Source organism: Tyto alba, unplaced genomic scaffold (genome assembly GCF_018691265.1).
Source record: "Tyto alba isolate M040663 unplaced genomic scaffold, T.alba_DEE_v4.0 Super-Scaffold_46, whole genome shotgun sequence".
Lineage (NCBI taxonomy): Eukaryota > Metazoa > Chordata > Aves > Strigiformes > Tytonidae > Tyto > Tyto alba.
This window is the reverse complement of record NW_024881322.1, coordinates 4,460,021-4,478,037: the sequence shown is the minus strand read 5'-3', so window position 1 is coordinate 4,478,037 and position 18,017 is coordinate 4,460,021. Positions and strand designations below refer to the sequence as shown.

General features: G+C 40.1%; 1 protein-coding gene across 2 annotated transcripts in view; it reads left to right on the top strand.

Moving 5' to 3' along the window:
- ZNRF2 (zinc and ring finger 2) overlaps window positions 1-18,017 on the top strand; it is a 56,789-nt gene that overhangs the window by 31,898 nt on the left and 6,874 nt on the right. The gene's annotated exons all lie outside the window — the stretch shown is intronic.

Below are 18,017 nucleotides of genomic sequence, written 5' to 3'. Positions count from 1 at the left end.
CTGTTAACTAGTTCAGTCGACTCAAATGATGTATGTTCTTTGCTTGTAGTTTTTTTGTTTGTGTTTTTTTTTTTGTTTTGTTTTTGTTTTTTTTCAAATTAATTCCTTAGAACTTGGTCTTTTTTATACTACATGCCAATATAATTTACACTGTTGACTTGTTCTGAAAATATAAAATTATTATTATTTGAGTGTGTTTATTCAATTTTTTGACCATAAGTTTATACATTGCTCAGTGTGTGTTTAATGTCCATTTGAGATACGTGTAGTGTAAAAATAGTCTCATCTAATAATATCAAGTAGTGAGGCAGGTCAATCAAGTCTCCTTCTGGGGACATTATTAAGGACTGTGACTTGACATGCTGTGCCTTGACACACTGTGCCTTTGTGTGTTATTCAGGAAAATGACCATTTCTTGAAGGAGCTAAAGAATTTGCTCCTTCTCCAGCTGATTGCATATGTGATGCTTCATAAGGACTGCTAGATATGTATGGTTTTGTTATTTCAGTGAAACTTGGAAATGTCAAATAAGTCACCCATGGTAGCTCTGTTTTTTCCCTGCCACTAAGTCCTCCTTCTAGGCAACCTTTGATGCAAGGCAAACGGGACTTTTGCCACTGTTGGGATCAAACCCTTCTATCACTGTGGCTTAGGCTGACACTCAGCTCTATGGCAAGCACACAAAAAGGTTTCAGAAAACTAGGAATTAGAAAATCTTACTGAACTCTGTGCCTACTTTGGCAGAGCTGCCCTACCATCAGGAAATCTTACAGTGCCTCCTGAATGAGCTTATTGCTCACCAGTCATCAAATGTGGAGTATGTGAGAACAGAATGTGATTAGAAAGAAATTGTAGAGGAGAGGGAATTGGACTCTTCTTGGAGGTACACAGCAGAAGGTTGAAAGTCACTGGTCACAAGTTGCATCAGGAAAAAATCTGATGCAATGTAAGGTAGAAATGCTGCATAACGAGGGTGGTCAAACACAGTAGCAGGCACCTGAAGAGGCTGTGCAGCCTTCATCCTTGGAGATGTTCAGAAATTCACTGAATAAGGCCCTGAGCAACTTAGTCTAACCTGGTCCTGCTTTGAATGAAATGCTAGACCAGAAGAACTAAAGAGGTCCGTTCCAATGTAAGTTATTACCTAAATAACTTGCAGTGTTGTGGGCTCTTTGACCTCCTGTCACTTTGCTGATACGGTGTCCTACACTGGATTTTTTTTTTTATTGGAACAAGTCTTGAAGGATGGTTGGGCCCACCTTATTCTTTCTCTGGATAGCAATAATGCTGGCCCTTAATTGCAAAACTAATTTGAAATCATACAAAGCTGTGAAATCCATTTCAAAGCACAGCACTCAGAAAAAGTAAATTTTTTTTTTTTTTCTCCTGGTGTTACCACATGCATATTTGAGAAGGTTGACTTCATCTAATGGAGAGGGCTTTGTTTTTCTTTGTTTTGCCTTTTTGAATTTAGGACTGAGCATTTTCCAAAATAAGTTGATAGAAATCTGTGTTCTGAGAGATGTTGAACATTAGGGAGAAGCAGGCTAGTCGCCTGAGTCAGGGAGGGACAATGCACTTGGGATCGGTTAGGGTGGAGCAGGAGGAGGCAAGCTGGCAGAGAGCAAGCTCTGGCAGGGATCCAGTTGATGGGATGTACACAAATGATGAGTTGATTGATTGAAATCCTTTGCCCCTGTTGCTTCCTGCGTGTCTGTATGAGCGCACTCAGCTGACTGACTTTTTTCCAAAGATACAACAATTACATAACGTAACCTCTCAGTATCGTTTGTGACGTTCATTTGTATCACAACAGTGCCATATCCAGGCTGTTTTTTTTTTTTGTTTTTTTTTTTTTTTTTTTTCTCCTGCACTGTGCCTCTCAGCCAGCACACTGCTGGTTGGAGCTCCTTTGGGCCGTCTTGTTACCTTTATGCAGTCTGAATCAACAAACTTCCATTTAAACAAGCAGAAGTAAAACCGGTGAGTGGCACCTCAAGCCACTCTCTGGATAATCTGCAACACAAGAGAAGCAGTTGTGGACAATGCAATATGAGTTATTAGCAGCAACATGTAATCTCTCAATTTAGGAGTGTGTTTGCTGTACAGAGAGCCTCAGAAACTCATTCTAGGACATGGTTATATAAGCTTGAAAGGAGAAAATTACTAAATTACATAGACTGGTTTGAGAGAGACACTGATTTAGAAATATGGTCTCATTCTCATAAACACTGAATAGAAGTGTGCATTGATCCTTGTAACTCCAGTTGGTTAGCTCCTGGAGCTGTGGACTCAATCTTAAATTACAGCCTATAGCTGGTTATTTAAATTACTGCAGCACAAAGGAATTGAGGATATGGCTTCAGAGTTGTGCAGCGCTCAATTGTTACTCTGTGGTATGATTGTGATCCCTTTAATGAGGGCTAATGAAAGAGAATTAACTAGCACATTGGTAACTTAATTCTGCCGTGATTACAGGCCCAGAATTGCATATAAATGTCTATAAGCATGCTTTTTTTTCTTGTATATTTTGTTGTTTGCCATGATGAGGAGAGCAGTGATGGATCTGCCTTTCTGTCATAAGCCATAAGAAGGGCATCTCGAGTTTTGCTTGAGAGAAGAAAAGATGCTGCTATCAACTTTTGATACCTTCTTCCAAAATGGAAGGCATCTTTTTATGTTTTACTTTCTCATTGTTATCTTGGCCGTATGCCATACATTCCCAAATAGAGCCAAGTAGGCATCATTTGCTTGTGTTAGTCACTGGTGGTTTGCAGTCCTATTACCTGTTATCTGGTAACTAGCAGGAAAAATGTATTTTTTTTTTTCTTTTTTCCCCCTCACCTTTTTTCTCTGAATTTTGTGTTGCAAGTAGTTGAAGGGAGCCCAAGACTTTGCAGGTGCTGAGATGTTTAAAAATCGAGCGGTTGGATTGAACTGTGCTTATGTCTAGTTCTCTTCTAGATATGTTTCCTCATGATACTGTAAATGTATTAGTTGTTCTTTCTAAGACGCAGCAGGGAGCAAACTGTATGTATTTTGTCGTTCTGAGAAGACAAACCTTCTTTCTTGTTAAATGTGAGTCTGAGGCACACAGTCTTCCCCAGAGAAATGTTATGACTGTTTAGTTGTGATTTGAAGTTTAAAAAAATTAATGAGTCCTCCCAGCCAATCTCTAATTGCTTTCTGAGCTACCTTTGTGCATTGCATTTGGCTGTAGGAAGGGTCAGTGAACTGCAAACTCTGGCAGCTGTCTGATTTACACATGTTTTCTGAAAGAGAGTGGTCACAAATCTGTCCCAGTTCTATGCTGGAAGTTGTGCTGATTTTCATATAAATAAATCAGTACATTCTATTAGCCTTGTTCTTTGAAAATCATATGACTTGCCTGCTACAGAGATCTCATTGCCGACTCAATTTGGCATGTAAAAAAAGAGTTCTTTCTTTTTTTTGTGGAACTTTGTTCCACATCTCTTTAAACTACTTGTGTTGCTCACACATGAAGCAATATCTAGGCATTTTGATACAAAAGCTGGTTAAATGAATGGAATTGCGCAGAAACATTGTGGTGTTTGGTGTTACTGTCTTAAATGGCCTTGCATTTTTAGCAAGAGGGTAAAAACCTCTTCATACTGTTACTTGCTGAGAAGCCAGAGTAGGTCCCATGTAGTGGTTAGCCAGTTTGCCAAAATCCAGCTTTAAGAAGAAAACAAGTTACTTGCTAGTTGACAGATTTTTTTTTTTTTTTTTTTTTTTTTTTAAACCACTTCTAAAATATTCTATAGCCATACCTAGTCCTTTCTTTATGTTTCTCCAACAAGTTAAATGAGGCTCTTTGCACTGCCCACACAGGGACTACTCTGTGAAAGGGGTTGCTTACAAAGGTGGCCTTGGGTTTGGGTCAGGCAGGGGCATTTACTTTAATTTACCCAGTGCTTTAGAAGCAACTTCCCTTTAACTCTTTGCTGATGATTAGACCTATCTGGCGAAGTTTTGGTTTTGAATATACTTATTGTTCATTTTGTGGTGTTATAGTATTTTTTTTTTCTTTCACTGAAAGGTGTTCTGTAAAAATTGAGAAGACACAGGAGAGACTTGCGACTTTAAGGGCACAAGTTTTAGATGCTTTGCCACAAATGCAACCAATTCCTCTTGAAGTTGGTTCCAACCTTGCAGTTGGTTCTGAAGTAATTCTGGTTTTCGTTCTAAAATTCCTTTGTTTCTCAGAACACTTCGTAAGACTTTACTATTATTATTATAGTGGTTATTAGTATTATTGTTGTTGTTATTCTGATTATTATTACTACTGAAGGGCCCCTCTGAAAGCAGGGACTAGCAGCCTGGCACCTGGCCAGATGGGGAAGCCAGTGACCCCAGAGAACCAGTCAGCTTGCTAGACTGGTTGGCTGGCTCGGCAAGCCGGCCTGTCCTCTTTCAAAAGTTTTGATTGAATTAGCACATTCCTGTGGAATATTTTGTGTTTCATCAAGTCAGCACTTTGTGTTGGAACGCTGTTCTACTGGAAGCTTTCTAAGCGGGTCTCCTCAAAGCCGCTTGCTCAGGGGTGGTGCTGCTTTGACATCGGTGCTGCTTTCACTCAGCTTCCTCCGCATTTAATTCAGATATGGCTGTGGGTGTGATTATTGGCCAACTTATTTACTGAGGTTCGTTTTAAGGGGAAGAACTTTTGCTAGTGTAATTTCAGAGAGGGAGAATGTTGAGACATCCAGTGTGTGAGCTGCTGGAGATTTTTTCCCCTTACTCGGGGTAACAACTTTGGAATTATTCTTTTAAAATTACAATAAGAGAATTTTTTAGCCCTGTTGCACCCAAAAAGATCATGGGATCAAGCATCCCTGCTATTTGTGATTACATATATGATTTTTATATTTAAAGTTTATCCAGCTCTGTTTTGAATGGAGGATTAATATGTGGAAAGACTTTTACAGACAGAATATTGAAAATTAAAGCAGGTGTACTGGAAGAAAAACATGAGTGAAACTTGATGTGTTCTTCCTGTCCTGGGGTGTCCAAATTGAACACCATGCACAGCTAGCCAAATATTCCTGTGCCATCTAAGAGAATTAAGAGTGGCTTGGGCCACAACAGTGCGACTGATTTAGAATAGCAAGGATGCAAAGCAGGGTTTTGTCACGAGAGTTTAAATACAGTGTTTATTCTAAATCCGTCTGAGGTATTGGGTTAAGTTCTGTCTTGTGAGGAAAGAGAAATGCTGGTACTGCCACATGCTGAGGCCTGCATGGGAGTGTCAGAATCCTGAGCAGCAATCTGTATCAGCAATAATCCTGCTAAGAGCAGTTGTTGACATCTGAATGACAGCCATAATATATGCATTTTGATCAAAAGCAGAGTCTTGAAGATTGGCATGAGTCACCTAAAGGACTAAATAAAAATATTTTGGTAGCATTCATTGTGGATGGGACTGACCTAGTTTTCTCTAACACAGGTTACAAGCTTTGCTCATTGGTAGCTGTTTCAACATCTGTGGGGCAAGGTACTTGTGCTAGAACCTTCTCAGTTTATATTGCTCAGTAGAAGGGAAGAATAGTGCACCTTAACGTTTGGACCACCGAAATACATGGTTCTGGTAGTTCTGCTCACTGCAGCCACTTGATTTCCTTGGTTACTTCCGTGCACAAAAAAAGGCAGAGTATTTTACTCAGCAGGGCTGTTTCTGTCAACTGTTTTGACTGATGCACTCAAAACTTCAGTCCGGAATGAAAAGAATTGCTAACTTCAAGTTCACTTTTCTGCCAGGGTTCCTTAGATCATACCCTAAAAGACCTTGCAATAGGGCAATTTGCCAGTCTGCCTGGAAAAGCTTAAACCTTCTTCCTTGTCCTCATCCTTTAATAGGACTTAGACTTTCAGCAAAGCAGTACAAAGTAATACTAAGGCAAATCAGTTCTTTCATTCCACTTTATCCGAGGTATAAAATTCTCCATGGAATTTCTCAATACTTCCATTTTTTGAGTTTAACAAGATTCCTGACTAAAAGTTTCTAGCTTCTTGCTCTGCCCTAGATGATTCTGTGCTCTGTTCTCAGGGGTGCTGGGAGGGAGAAGAGTGTACTTTATAAGGTATTTTAACAGGATGCGTGAACATACACTTATCCTGTGCTTGCACTTAAAATGGTGACATTTACTCTTGTTTTGATCATGTGTACTCATGAACATCCTCCAGAGTATGTAGGAGGTTCATTCAGTTTCCCTGATGCTTTAAAACTGTTTTCTTCAGAAGTTCTTAAAAATAACTAGAACTGCTGAACATCTGTTGAACTTTTAGATTTTGCTTAACGTGGTGACAGTAGAACATTACTATAGTAAATAAAATGTTATCTCAGACATTTGCACGACTGTTATTCTGTGAATAGGTATAATATTAGCTCAAACTTTTCATAGCTTGTCTTGCAAATCATTGTTACAATTTTAAGGAGGGAAACTGTGTTTGAAGAACTTGATTAAAATACATTGATTAGTTTGTGCTTTTTTCCTTTGGGAATTGTTGGTAACATTTGAACAAGGAGGAAACCTTCACTGGTGTTCACCAGTATTGGTTGTGGGTAGTTATTTGTCCAAACCAGACTGCCAAGAGAAAGTTGCAAACTCTAGTTCTTCCTTCCTTTTGTTCAGTAAAGCTGTATTTTCTTCCAGCCATCCCAAATCTCTTCTTCAACATTTTTTGGTACTTCACAGAAGAGCATCACTGCAAAATCAGCTTGTTACAGTTTGGGTTTGTTGGGAGGATGGTTGTTAATTTTACTGGGTAATGCTGACAAACGTCACTAAATAAAACCACACTCAAATTCAGCGTGGACCTGCCACCTAAACAAGGGTAGGACCCGCTTTGTTGACCCCATTTCAGCCTCAGTCAGTGGATTAATTGGGTCAGGCTGTGATAGAGGGGAGGTACAGCACTTTTAGAGGCTGCAGTCTCTTATCTTTCCACCACACCCACAAACCCTTTGCTACAGAGTCAAAAGAGTAAGCTGTGCATTGCTAATGGCGTGATTGTGAAGAAAGTTCCTGAAATGGGAACATAGTGTAACTGAGAGGGAAGGGCTTCGAATGTCTGGAACAGCAGTTCCCAGAACTGCAGACTGCCCCATTTGTCTTGGTAAGATATCATCTCAGAGGTTTAGTGGTGGTGGTTGAGGTATCAATATTGCTTTCTATCTTTTCATGTAGGAGAAAGGGAGGTGTAGATTTGTGAAGAAGCTAGGGCAGCTCACTTTCATGGTTCGGGTTGGGGTTGCTCAATAGGTTATGCTGAATTTTCTTGCTGTAGTGAAGTAAAGTCGACGTGTAGATCCTGCTGAGGGGGACACACTGCAGAGATCACATCCATTCACATATTAAACTTTTCTCTCATTTGCTGTAAATGCAACTTACTTTTTTAATAAACCGTTGGGGAGAAGGATATTTGGTGGGTGATTTCTCTGCATGCTTTCCCTTGGGTCAGGCCTAAATCTGCTAGACTGAACTTCCTGTGACTGAGCCGTTGCAAATCACTCCTGGCCAAAATAGCTGCAATGTCACCTCGTACTTAATCGAGTTCTTGAGAGTGGGACAACAATTTTCTTCTCAGTACATTGGAATTGCCTTTATATAAATACATACATGTGCCACGGGAATATTTCATATGCAGCACTGGATAAATACAGTAAAGCTTTTGACAACTGTAGAACAAGCCTGTCTGTTTCTGAAAGAAATAGAGAAAATAGGATCGTTCGTGTGCTGAATAGCTCAAGTTGTTTCTTTTCCTTGTAAGCTACTCCTAACCCCAGTTACTGCCATTGTCTTCCTTTGGCGCTGACAGTGCTGCTGAAGTCGAATGACAGTTCTTGTCCTAGAAAAAAATACAGATATACCTGTGAACCAGTGCCGCACAGAGCATCTGTGGGTGACACGAGGAGTGATTCAGATTGGGTTGGGAGAGGACCCGATATGCTGTGCTGCATGGCACTGTGTTCCTCTTCTATAACGGCAGGGCAGTGCTGCATGCAGTAGGAAGCCGAGGGACGGTTTTATTCTCTCGGTAGCAAACGCTTGGTGCGCCGTGACTCCGCATCGTGTGATGCGGGCAGACGAGAGCTACCTGCCATGTCTTGCACTTAATCAGTCTTTAGCTTTGAGAGGTCATTCGAAGGATGTCATAAATCATGTCTGCAACTGCTGCAGTCTTGTGACTGCTGGGAATTTAGCTTCAGGGGAAATAATGTTCCTGGTTTTGTATGGTAATTCTGCAGTCTTTAAAGCTGATACCTCTAAAACCTTGAGATTTCACTTGTTTGTTAGCAGCAAACTGACTTATCTTTTGTAGTTGCTCTGTGGAAACAAAACCCTTGAAAATACACAGCTTTTCCTAATCTTTGAGAATAGGTTTCTTTGCCTGGATTTTGAAATGAAAGTACTTGAAATCTTCAGGTTTTTAAAAATAAATGCCAAACTATGTCTCACTGAGATGGGGTGATCTGTGTAGGAATTTCATGGTATTTCCTTCCCTAAATTCCTCACTGTTTTGCAGGAACTAGAACAGATTATTCGCAGATCAGGATTTTTTTTTTTTCTGAAGAAAAATAAAAGAATAAGAGGCACTCCTTCTAGCTCAGAAACTGCCCCAAGGGCAGATCAATTTAAAGTGTTGCCTGAAATGTCATTTGTAATTTTTTTTCTTCAGATTAAAATAGTTTTTAAACCTGCCACCCTTTGATTGCTTAAATAGTCTTGTGCTTTGGAGTTGCAGAATGACAAGATGACAAAGAAGTCAGTCCAGCTTTTTCAGGGGTTTTCAGTGGTAGAACAAGCCTAAGTCTTCAGAAAAAAAGCTGGGTGAAAACACTGTTAATGTGATAGAGTACTCTCACTTCTAAACTGGGAATTATTAACACTGCATACACAGAAGAAAAGATTACCCGCTTTTAGTATTTTTAGCAAAATCCAGTGATTCTAGAACAAGCTGTAAATTGCCTGTTGACAGGAATTACACTGATTACATACTGACATTGGTACAAATTACTACACTTGCTTATTGTATCTTCCCTGGAGGAACCTCCTTTCTTCCTGAAGTTGTGTAACTTTGTCTGACGTGGCTACAGATTTGTTCAGATGCAAAAATAACCTGAAGTTCTAACACAGCTGAAGCACAAAAAACATCACTATTGCTAGATTTAGGGCTGAACTATATTAACACTGAAGCAACATTGTTAAAGTATGCTCGTAAAAACCCGAGATGACTTCCATTTTAACCCAGCACTAATAGCTATCTGTAATTTAAAGCCATATCAATTTTTCTTAATTTTGACTGTTCCTCGTTCTCTCCTTTGTTGTGTGAAGTTTCATTAGATAGTCTTCATGTATAACATTAAGTATGGGATAGCCTTCATGTAGCTAAGCAATAATGTAGTATTCACTGATAATTTTTAGCCCATAAACAGTGTTTATTTCTATGGAATGAAGAGATGGGGGAAGAATTGTTTGGTTAACACTTTCATCTTTTTTCTCCCCAGCTCCAAGGAAATCTATTTCAATCTATGGCTTTATTAGCTGAAATGTCTTGTTGTCATAATGGTGTCCAATAGTTTTGCTAGCCTGTAGATTTAAAAAATTAGGAGAAAAATAAAATTTTAATATGGTTGAAGAAATATACTTCCAGGTTATGTGCATAAAACTTTGAACATATACCAGAGAATTGTCTCTGGGGACTTTTGGTCCTTTAAACACATCTCCCATGTTCATCTTTTTGTATTATTATTTGTGAATGATCACGATTGCTGAATACTATTGAAATTACGTGGGTGTCTTTTATTTGACTTAATTTCTAAGATCTAGAAATGGATGCTATTTGCTTTAAAATATAAAGGAAGGCTTATTGGTGGTTTGTATTGTGGCTTTTTTTTTTTGACTCTTGAAATTAAAGACCCATATACTTGGTATCTTACCGGGATAGTAAAAACCTGTAGGTACCTGTTAGCACCAGAAATACTGTATCTTTATGCTTGCTGGAATAAATTATAATACTGGATTATGGGTTAGTGTAGAGCAGAAAAATCGAGATAACTTCGAAAACTCTGACTCAATATTTGATGTTATCAGAACTTTTTGCATTCAGACATGTTTTGCATTCCATCTATATTGCAAGGATAATTGTATTTAAAATAGGAATAGTTTGTAAAAAGCCGTCTGCTGTGAAAAGACAGACAAGAAAAATTATGCAGTGATTTATATGCCTGTCCTGTTTATGCATGTTGACACCAGACATTCAGTTTTAACTTGGAGGAGGCTGATCTAGAGCCTGCTGGGAAAAGCACCCCGTAGGCCCAGCACCTGGCACTGGGGTTAATAAGCCAGGCTTTATGCACCCTGAGTTTTGGCACCAGTGTTTTCATTGTATGTCGCTCAGTAATGCATTGTATCTTCCCTAAGAATAGCATCTTAGTCAGACACACCTGTTTTTCCTCCCCTCCTCCTGTTTCAAGCTTAGGCTCATAGTTTCATCTCTTTTACCATCTCCCTTAGTGCTCCCTATGCATTCATTTTGCATCCGATCAAACCACCTCTGCAAGCTTGCAAAGAAATGAGTTAGTCATTTGGCCAATGTTAGAAGACTGGAAAAAAGACTTTGCAAAGCTCATTGTGTTGAGGATGCCTGTAAGAACCTGGAATAGAACTTGAAAAAGGACAAAGTGAAGAAAACACCGAATCAAATCCTACATCCAGCTTCAAAAGAGGTCAACATTAAAGTAACCCATGTTGGCCAGTGCAATAGGATAGCTAACTGCATCTGAGCTGCTTCTCTTCATTCTCTCTTTGCCTCTGCTCTTCAGGGACACTGTTGCCCTACCCTTTCCCTCCATGAAGGTTTCTAATGCACCCGCTTCACCTGTGTTGTGTTAGATGAGAGTTCTCACAGGTTTCATTAGGCTAGCATGTCCCCATCGAACTCTCAATTTCTTGCAGACCATTACTAGAATGAAACATCTTAATTGAAAACCATTACAAAGCAGTTTCTCTGGCTTCTGAACTTCTTAGTTTCAGTAGTGGTGAATGGCTGAAGCCTTGCTATTTGGAAAAACTGTTCTGCAATCTTTTTGGTCTCCTTTTGTGTTGGGGGATAAAATAAGTTCAGTCACTTTAAAAAGCTGCCGTAGCAAGAGGGATTTCCTAACCTCAGTGGGGATCCTTTTGTACAGTTATACCAACATCCTGCACTTGGAAGATCTTTTCCAATTTAGATCTTTTCCAATTTAGATCTTTCCTTTGGATTGATCAGAAAAAACAGCTTCTGTTGTACCTACTCTGCCACATCCATGCCCTGCTGTACTTTCCTAGTGTGTGAATATTGTTGGTGATAGCATCCACTCTTGATATGGAAAGTTGCTCATTTTAATAGACTTAGAGCATCATAGTCAAGTCTTCCTTCGAACCATAAAGCTATTTGAAGAGAGCTGTCTCTGCACGGTGTATAAAAAGAATTCATCACCCTCTTGACCACAGTGGTATCTTTTCCTTATTAAATCATTAACTCAGATTCCCAAGTGATTTACTACCAGAAGCTTCTGTAGATAAATATTCTTGGGGTTTTATGCCTGGTTGGTTGTGGTGGGGGTTTTCTTGGTTTAGTTTTGGTGTGGGTTTTTTGATTTGTTTTTTTAACCTTTGGGTAAAGAAGTCATCTGCTACGCAAAGCAAGCTGGACTTCAGGCCTCTCTCATTTTTCTTGAGTGTGTCCCCCTTGGTGACAAGAGTCAATTTCTGTCCATTGCTCAGGGGGAAGCCTTATGGTTCACCCACCTTTGGACTGGATCTCTGGATTGCAGTCCCAAGTTCTCAACAGGCTTATATTGTTTTTTAATCTACCATACCATTTTTTTAGTGCTGGTACAGATTGGCAGGTGCATAAAAGTACCTCTTAAATATTTTGCTTTGGTTTACTCTTCAAAGATAAGAAGCATTGTTTATCAAAGAATAAAAATTATAAAAGATCTGCATGCATGGATCCTGCACTGGTATTCTTGCCTGCCTCTGTACATTTCCTTCATCCCAGCTATCTCCAGCTCCCAGTAAGAAACAGTCCTCTCTAACTGCAGCAGACTCTTTGTCAGCAATACATGCTGGTTGCTCCTGGCCATTTACTCAACCACTCCTTCTTTTGTAGCATATTTGTGGCGTAAGATCCTCTTTGATGGTAAACTCAGCCTTGAGAAATGTAAATCATTCTTACCCAGTGGAGCCAAGGAGGATGTATTCTCCAAGCAATAGTTCCTTACGCTGTTTCCTAAGGAGTCTTATTTTGCTTCTGTTTCGTTTCTTGTGGGTTTGCCCCTTTACATGTTACTTTTGATTTAACTCCTGACATTCAAGATTAACACCCAGTAACCTGAGAGATCATGTCATATTGATTAAAACACGAGAAAACAGCTTCCTTATTCCATGTGCTGCAATCAGCAGCTTTTGTTTCAGATGGTATGTGCTGGGGTACACCATACATGATGGGGTTTCTTGGTGGGGCACTAGTTTGGTACTGCTGCATTCAAGGATTTTTCACTCAGTCGCCTCCTGATAAGACAATATTTAGAAGTATTTTCGTCTCCCAGGAATAGTGTTTCTGAAGGAAGCAGGGGAAACCTTGGAACAAACACAGCATGCCAAGGAAGACTATTCCCGAACAAGTTAACCCTTGTGTCATTCAAAACACAAATATACATCAGTTCAGTTGAAATGGGGACTTAGTACAGGATGGGTGAGGCTGGCACAAAGTCTCTTTACATCATGTTCTGGAGGATGAGACTGTTTATCTGTGGTTTGTTTGTGAACAGGTGCAGCTTTTTGACTCTTATCCAGCCTAAAATTTGACAGTTTAAGGAGATGGTACTTACAAATGTCGTGAACGGAATTTATCTTTAGAAGTCAGTGCAACAGGAGAAAGTTGTTTAACCATCTTGAGATGATTTCACGTTCAAGGGAATCTCAAACTGCAAGCGGCCTTCAACAGAATTCGGAGACTGTAGCTTAGGCAGAAATTTCAGAGTCAATCAGATAATTGTCTCTGTATCGAGAGGAAAATCTTGAATCACTGTGGAAATGCATAGTCACTTTGGCAATAAATTTCAAGACAGGAGCACAAGATGTTTCACGTCCAATGGGTGGATAAAATTTATCTTTTATGAGTACCTATTTCATACCAACACTTCGTACCAGAAGTATAAATACGGACTAAGAAAGTTGATGCACTGATCCTGATAGCATAGGGAGTGGCTGTGGATGTTGTTTCTCAGCAGTGAGGAGCTTTATTTCTCAGACTACTTGGCCTTTTTTTCAAAGTTTAGCTCTTCACTGTGAGTCTTGGAATGCAAACCAAACTTTGTCTATGAGCAAGGTATCTTAATCGGACATTGTATGAAAGCTGTGTTATTTAAACTTGGGATTTTTTTTTTTTTTCCAGAACTGTAGCTTGTATTCACACCATGTATCTTAAAGTTGCAGACAGATTTCCATTGAGACTACTGAAGCAAACCTCTTTACAAAAGAACTGTTCCCCTCAGTGCACCAATCCCACTCCCCTCTGTATTATTTAGTTTACCTAATTAGAATTGTATCCAAGTAGCTAGGACTACACAGGCTTTTATACTTATCCTGCTCCCTAAAATGTATTTTAATCACTATTATTTAATATTTTATCTTTATTCAACAAAAAGTGAGTATTTTTTTTTCTACCATGCATCAAATCATTATCTGTCTGAACAGGAAGTATCTAGCTATTTCTCAGAATTGGCTTCTGAAAGCTGAGAATGTCCTACAGAAATCTAAACCCAGTTCTTCAAATGTTGGGTTAGCTGAGAAATAATGAAACTTCTGCAGCCACCTCCTTCTAGCTCAGCGTGGTGTTGTGATGGAAGCATTGCCACGTAGGCTTTACTCTGCAAATCTTTTTTTCTTGTGCGACTTGCACTTTGTTTTGTGTGCTCCCTCCCCTTTACCTCTGTGTTGTAAGAGGAGGGAGCACCAAAGACTACATGCAATGTTTGTGCAGGAACTCTTTCATGATGGGTATCTGTTTGTATATAGATATCTCAGTCTTGGACCAACATTGAACAAGGTGAGAGGGAAGGGGAAAGCAAGGATAATACCTGGGCTTTGAATAGGAAATTGTAATGGGCTGCCGTGTTGCAAGGGGTGAAAAGCAAGATGCCAAACCCCATTCCCCGCCCTGTTTCCCGCCTGCCAAATTCATCAAATGCTTTGTCAATATTTGAGGAAGTGTCACATTTGTTGTAGCTGGTTAGCTTGCTTTAGAGAGGTTATGTTTTTGTGTATTGTGGTGGGGAAGGTGTTTTTAGATTGCTTAAGTTCTGGGTATTACCATGCAAGTTGTGCAGTGGTGTTTGGGGTTACTGTGCCTGTTGAAGTGCACAAAAAGTTGCAACATGTGCTTGTTCAATTACCACGTGGGTATTAGTTTTTTCAGCTGTATAAAAGAGAATTTGGGTTGAAGTCACGCCAGGAGTGCTGAATTCTGAATTTCCACATGCTCAACTTTCTGGTATTGTGAATCCTGAAAACCACTTAGCTGTGGTTCGATTGAAAACACTAGATGTTAAAAATCTTCCCTTTTGCATCTCATCTAGAGGAGGTTGCTTGTATTAGAGCAATGAGAAATGTTTCTGATCAGGAACCCACTGCTTCTTCAGAAGGGGTGTTCCTCTCTGAGGGCAGTGCAAGTTTAGCTTCTGGCTGGGAAGGTGCAGTCTTCTTCATAGGTGAATCAAGCTAATGCCTTTAGCTCTGCCTTGCTCAATCTGGGGATTGAGCGTGGAAAGCTCTGAGTGGCAATACAAACCTCTTCTGCAGTGGCAACTGAACGATCTTTCTCCTGCTGTTGAGAGCTCAATCACCTCTCCTTCAGAATGTCTTTCTGCCTCAATTTCTGAGCAGCAGCAGGGGACTGACCGGGTCATCCAAGAATGATCCTTGGCTGGAGCGTGCTGAATCAGGGATGATCCCCTCATGGCAGCCAGAATACCAAAAACCAGGTAGAATGCCAAAGAAACCGCTTGCTCTCCTCGTGCTCAGGATGGTCTAGGAGAGAAAGCTTGTACTTGCAGCCAGCACCAGGTTGCAGAGGCAGTTACTGAGCTGCATGAGGGAAGCACACCCGGCATAATGGTTCCTTTTCCTTCCATTCCAGGTTCTACTTCCCCCAAAGATATTAATCCCAAATAAGAAGGCTGTCCATATTATTCGTATCAGATAGTGGCTAACAACGTTAATCTCTTCCTCCTTTCTCCAATGCCTGCATTGCTACAGTAAATGAAATTAGATGATTGGGGGAGTAGGAGGGGTGGTAGGTCTGGAGAGGATGGTGTTTTGGGGAAAATGGGTGTGAAGAGGAGGAAAGCATAGTAGGAGATAGCTGGAAAGGAATGGAGAGGGAGAAAAACAGATGCAGCAAAAGCTGGAAAGATTTAGTAAATCAAGTCCGTAACATTTAATGAGTATGTTAATCACATACACACATACTTGCTGGCTACTGAATAGTTGTGGATGTGCAGGTCCTTCTTGTCTACTTTTTTTTGTAAAAATGTAAGAAAAAGCTTTGAGTTGTCCCAGAAGGTGCTATCAGTAAAAGTGTAGAATAAATTCCGCAATGTGGGTGAATTCATACTATACATATGAAGAAATACGTTGACATCTAAATGTCTAGAGCTTGATGTTTAAAAACAAGCAGTCTCTAGTACTTAACTGAGAGAGTTTTTAGTAATCGGCAAAAAAAAATTAATGTGTAACGGATAGATTGTAACATGTACTATTTAATGGCGTTTCATCAACACTTTTTAATCTCCTATGGCTCTTGCTTTACCAATTTTAGTGCTGATAAAATAGTGTTCAAAAGGTATGTTCCGATTAAGTTTGTCATACTCATGAAAGGGTGCACCTCTGTGGTGTCCTTAACTGTTAAGCTAGCTGCGATGGCAGCTTCCACAGACGTTTAAGCTTTTAAGTTTTATAAAAAACACAGATATTTTGAAAAACTGCCATACTGGGTTAGATCAAAGGTCTTTCTAACTTGGTGTTCTGTTTTCAGGGAATGCCTGGAGAGAAATAAAATACTGCAGCTATAAGGCGATATCTCCCCAAATACTATAGCTGTCTTTGTGATTTGTGACTTGGGGTTTCCAGAGCCTAGGGCTATATCTATCTGTGTTTTAAAAAGAAAACCAAAAAGCAGTAGCGCAGATTTTAATGACTTAATCCGTAAGTTATGTATTGCATGTGCTTTTTGCAGTCCTCAGTTTAAAGACAGACTTATTTTATCATAGGCATTGCCTATAATTTTTACCGTGACTGAGTTGGTGGCTTTTAATAGTTGTTGGATGTATTTTTCAAAAGTTGTAGAAAAAGTTTTTAATTGGTGAAGTATGTGCAAAATTGTCAGGATGATTGTATTTTAATTCAGTACTACCTATTTTGCTATAAATGAAGGAGTGGAGTAGAATTTTATTTTTCAGTAAAGATAAAAGCAGAATTTTAGGAGGAAAAATTAATGGCAATCAGAAGCTAAAGCAGTAGGATTATTAACCAGGGACAGAGGAGAGGAGGAAGAAGTGCTTGAGCAGACACAGGAGGGAAACAGTATGCTCTTTTCCCAGATTTCATCTTTGACACCAGTCTTTGGCTGGTGAGTACTTGTTCAAATAGCTGGGAAGGCAGAGGAGTGTTTACCTCCTATTTGGTTCAAGGCAGATGGATGTGGGTGTGTGGGGAGTGTTTGTGTACGTACCCACGTGTGGGTGAAATGGAAAACTGGCCTCTGCTTATTTCCTCTTCCCACTTCCATTTAGGTAACAGAGTCATATAAATGTTTTAATCATAATGCTGATGAAATCTCAAACTGTTGTTTTTTAAAGAGAAGAAGAAAAAGAATAATATGAATCTGCTGAATCACTCCACTGCAGGAAAATATGAAAACCAAAAGAAATGGTTCAGAATGCAGTGTTTCTGTGCAAAATTATTTACTCATTTTTCTGTAACAGATACATTTAAAAGTCAGTGTTAAATGGCCCTTAAACTGACTTCCATCTGGTATAAGCTGGTGTTGGTACAGGAGAGTGCTGTATGAAACAAGTACAGAACAAAGTCTGACCCGATCCAGGTCTAACAGGTTTTTTCACTCCTTTTGATTAATCTGGGATTGATGATCAGAATCACCTGAAGCATCCAAAAGGGAGTCAGACCCGAGGTGTCGTAGGTCCGTGGAGGACTTTGGTTTTGCTGTTATCACTCTACATGTGTAATCAATTACGAGCATAATTATACAGGCCTGGAGTCTGTTAACGTGCAGTGCCAAGCTGCATGTGGGCATTTGTAGCAGGTGGGTATTTTGCACTAATTCCTTCGGTATTTGTGCTTTTCTTGCACGAGAGCCTGGTAGGATTCGTCAGGTTAGCACAAGAAGTAGGGAATGCCAACTCCTCGCAATTTCGGAGGAAGAGAGGAGCATTGAAACCAGCTAACAAAATCTCTTCTGCAGGGGAGGCAGAACGCCACCGCGTTTCTGAGGCCGCGTCCGCGTTGACCCCAGCTCCCTCTTGGCACGAGTCGGCTCATCCCGGCGGGAATGCCGGGGGGGAGGCCAGGGAGGGCGGCAAACTGGTTGCCTGGGACTTGTCCAGTTGGGCCGGTATTGCCAAGAGCGAGGCTAAGGGCACCTGGGGAGAGTATGGGAGTACTGGAGGGAAGGAGGCTCAGACGCTTACTCCAGGGCTGGGCGGGGGGGGAGATACAAATGTGCAAATTGGCATCTTTCCCTAATGTTAGCCAGAATCTGCAGAGTCTTGTTAAATTGCTCGGCGGGAGTTCAGACCCCAAGGTAAGCCAGACATGTACAGTAGGGAATGATGGGAAAGCAGTTCACAGGAATGTTTTCTTTTATAAGTTGTATTTTTATTGGACAGCTTTTTAATTTTTGTCATCAGAGCCTGACTAAATGCTTCCCTC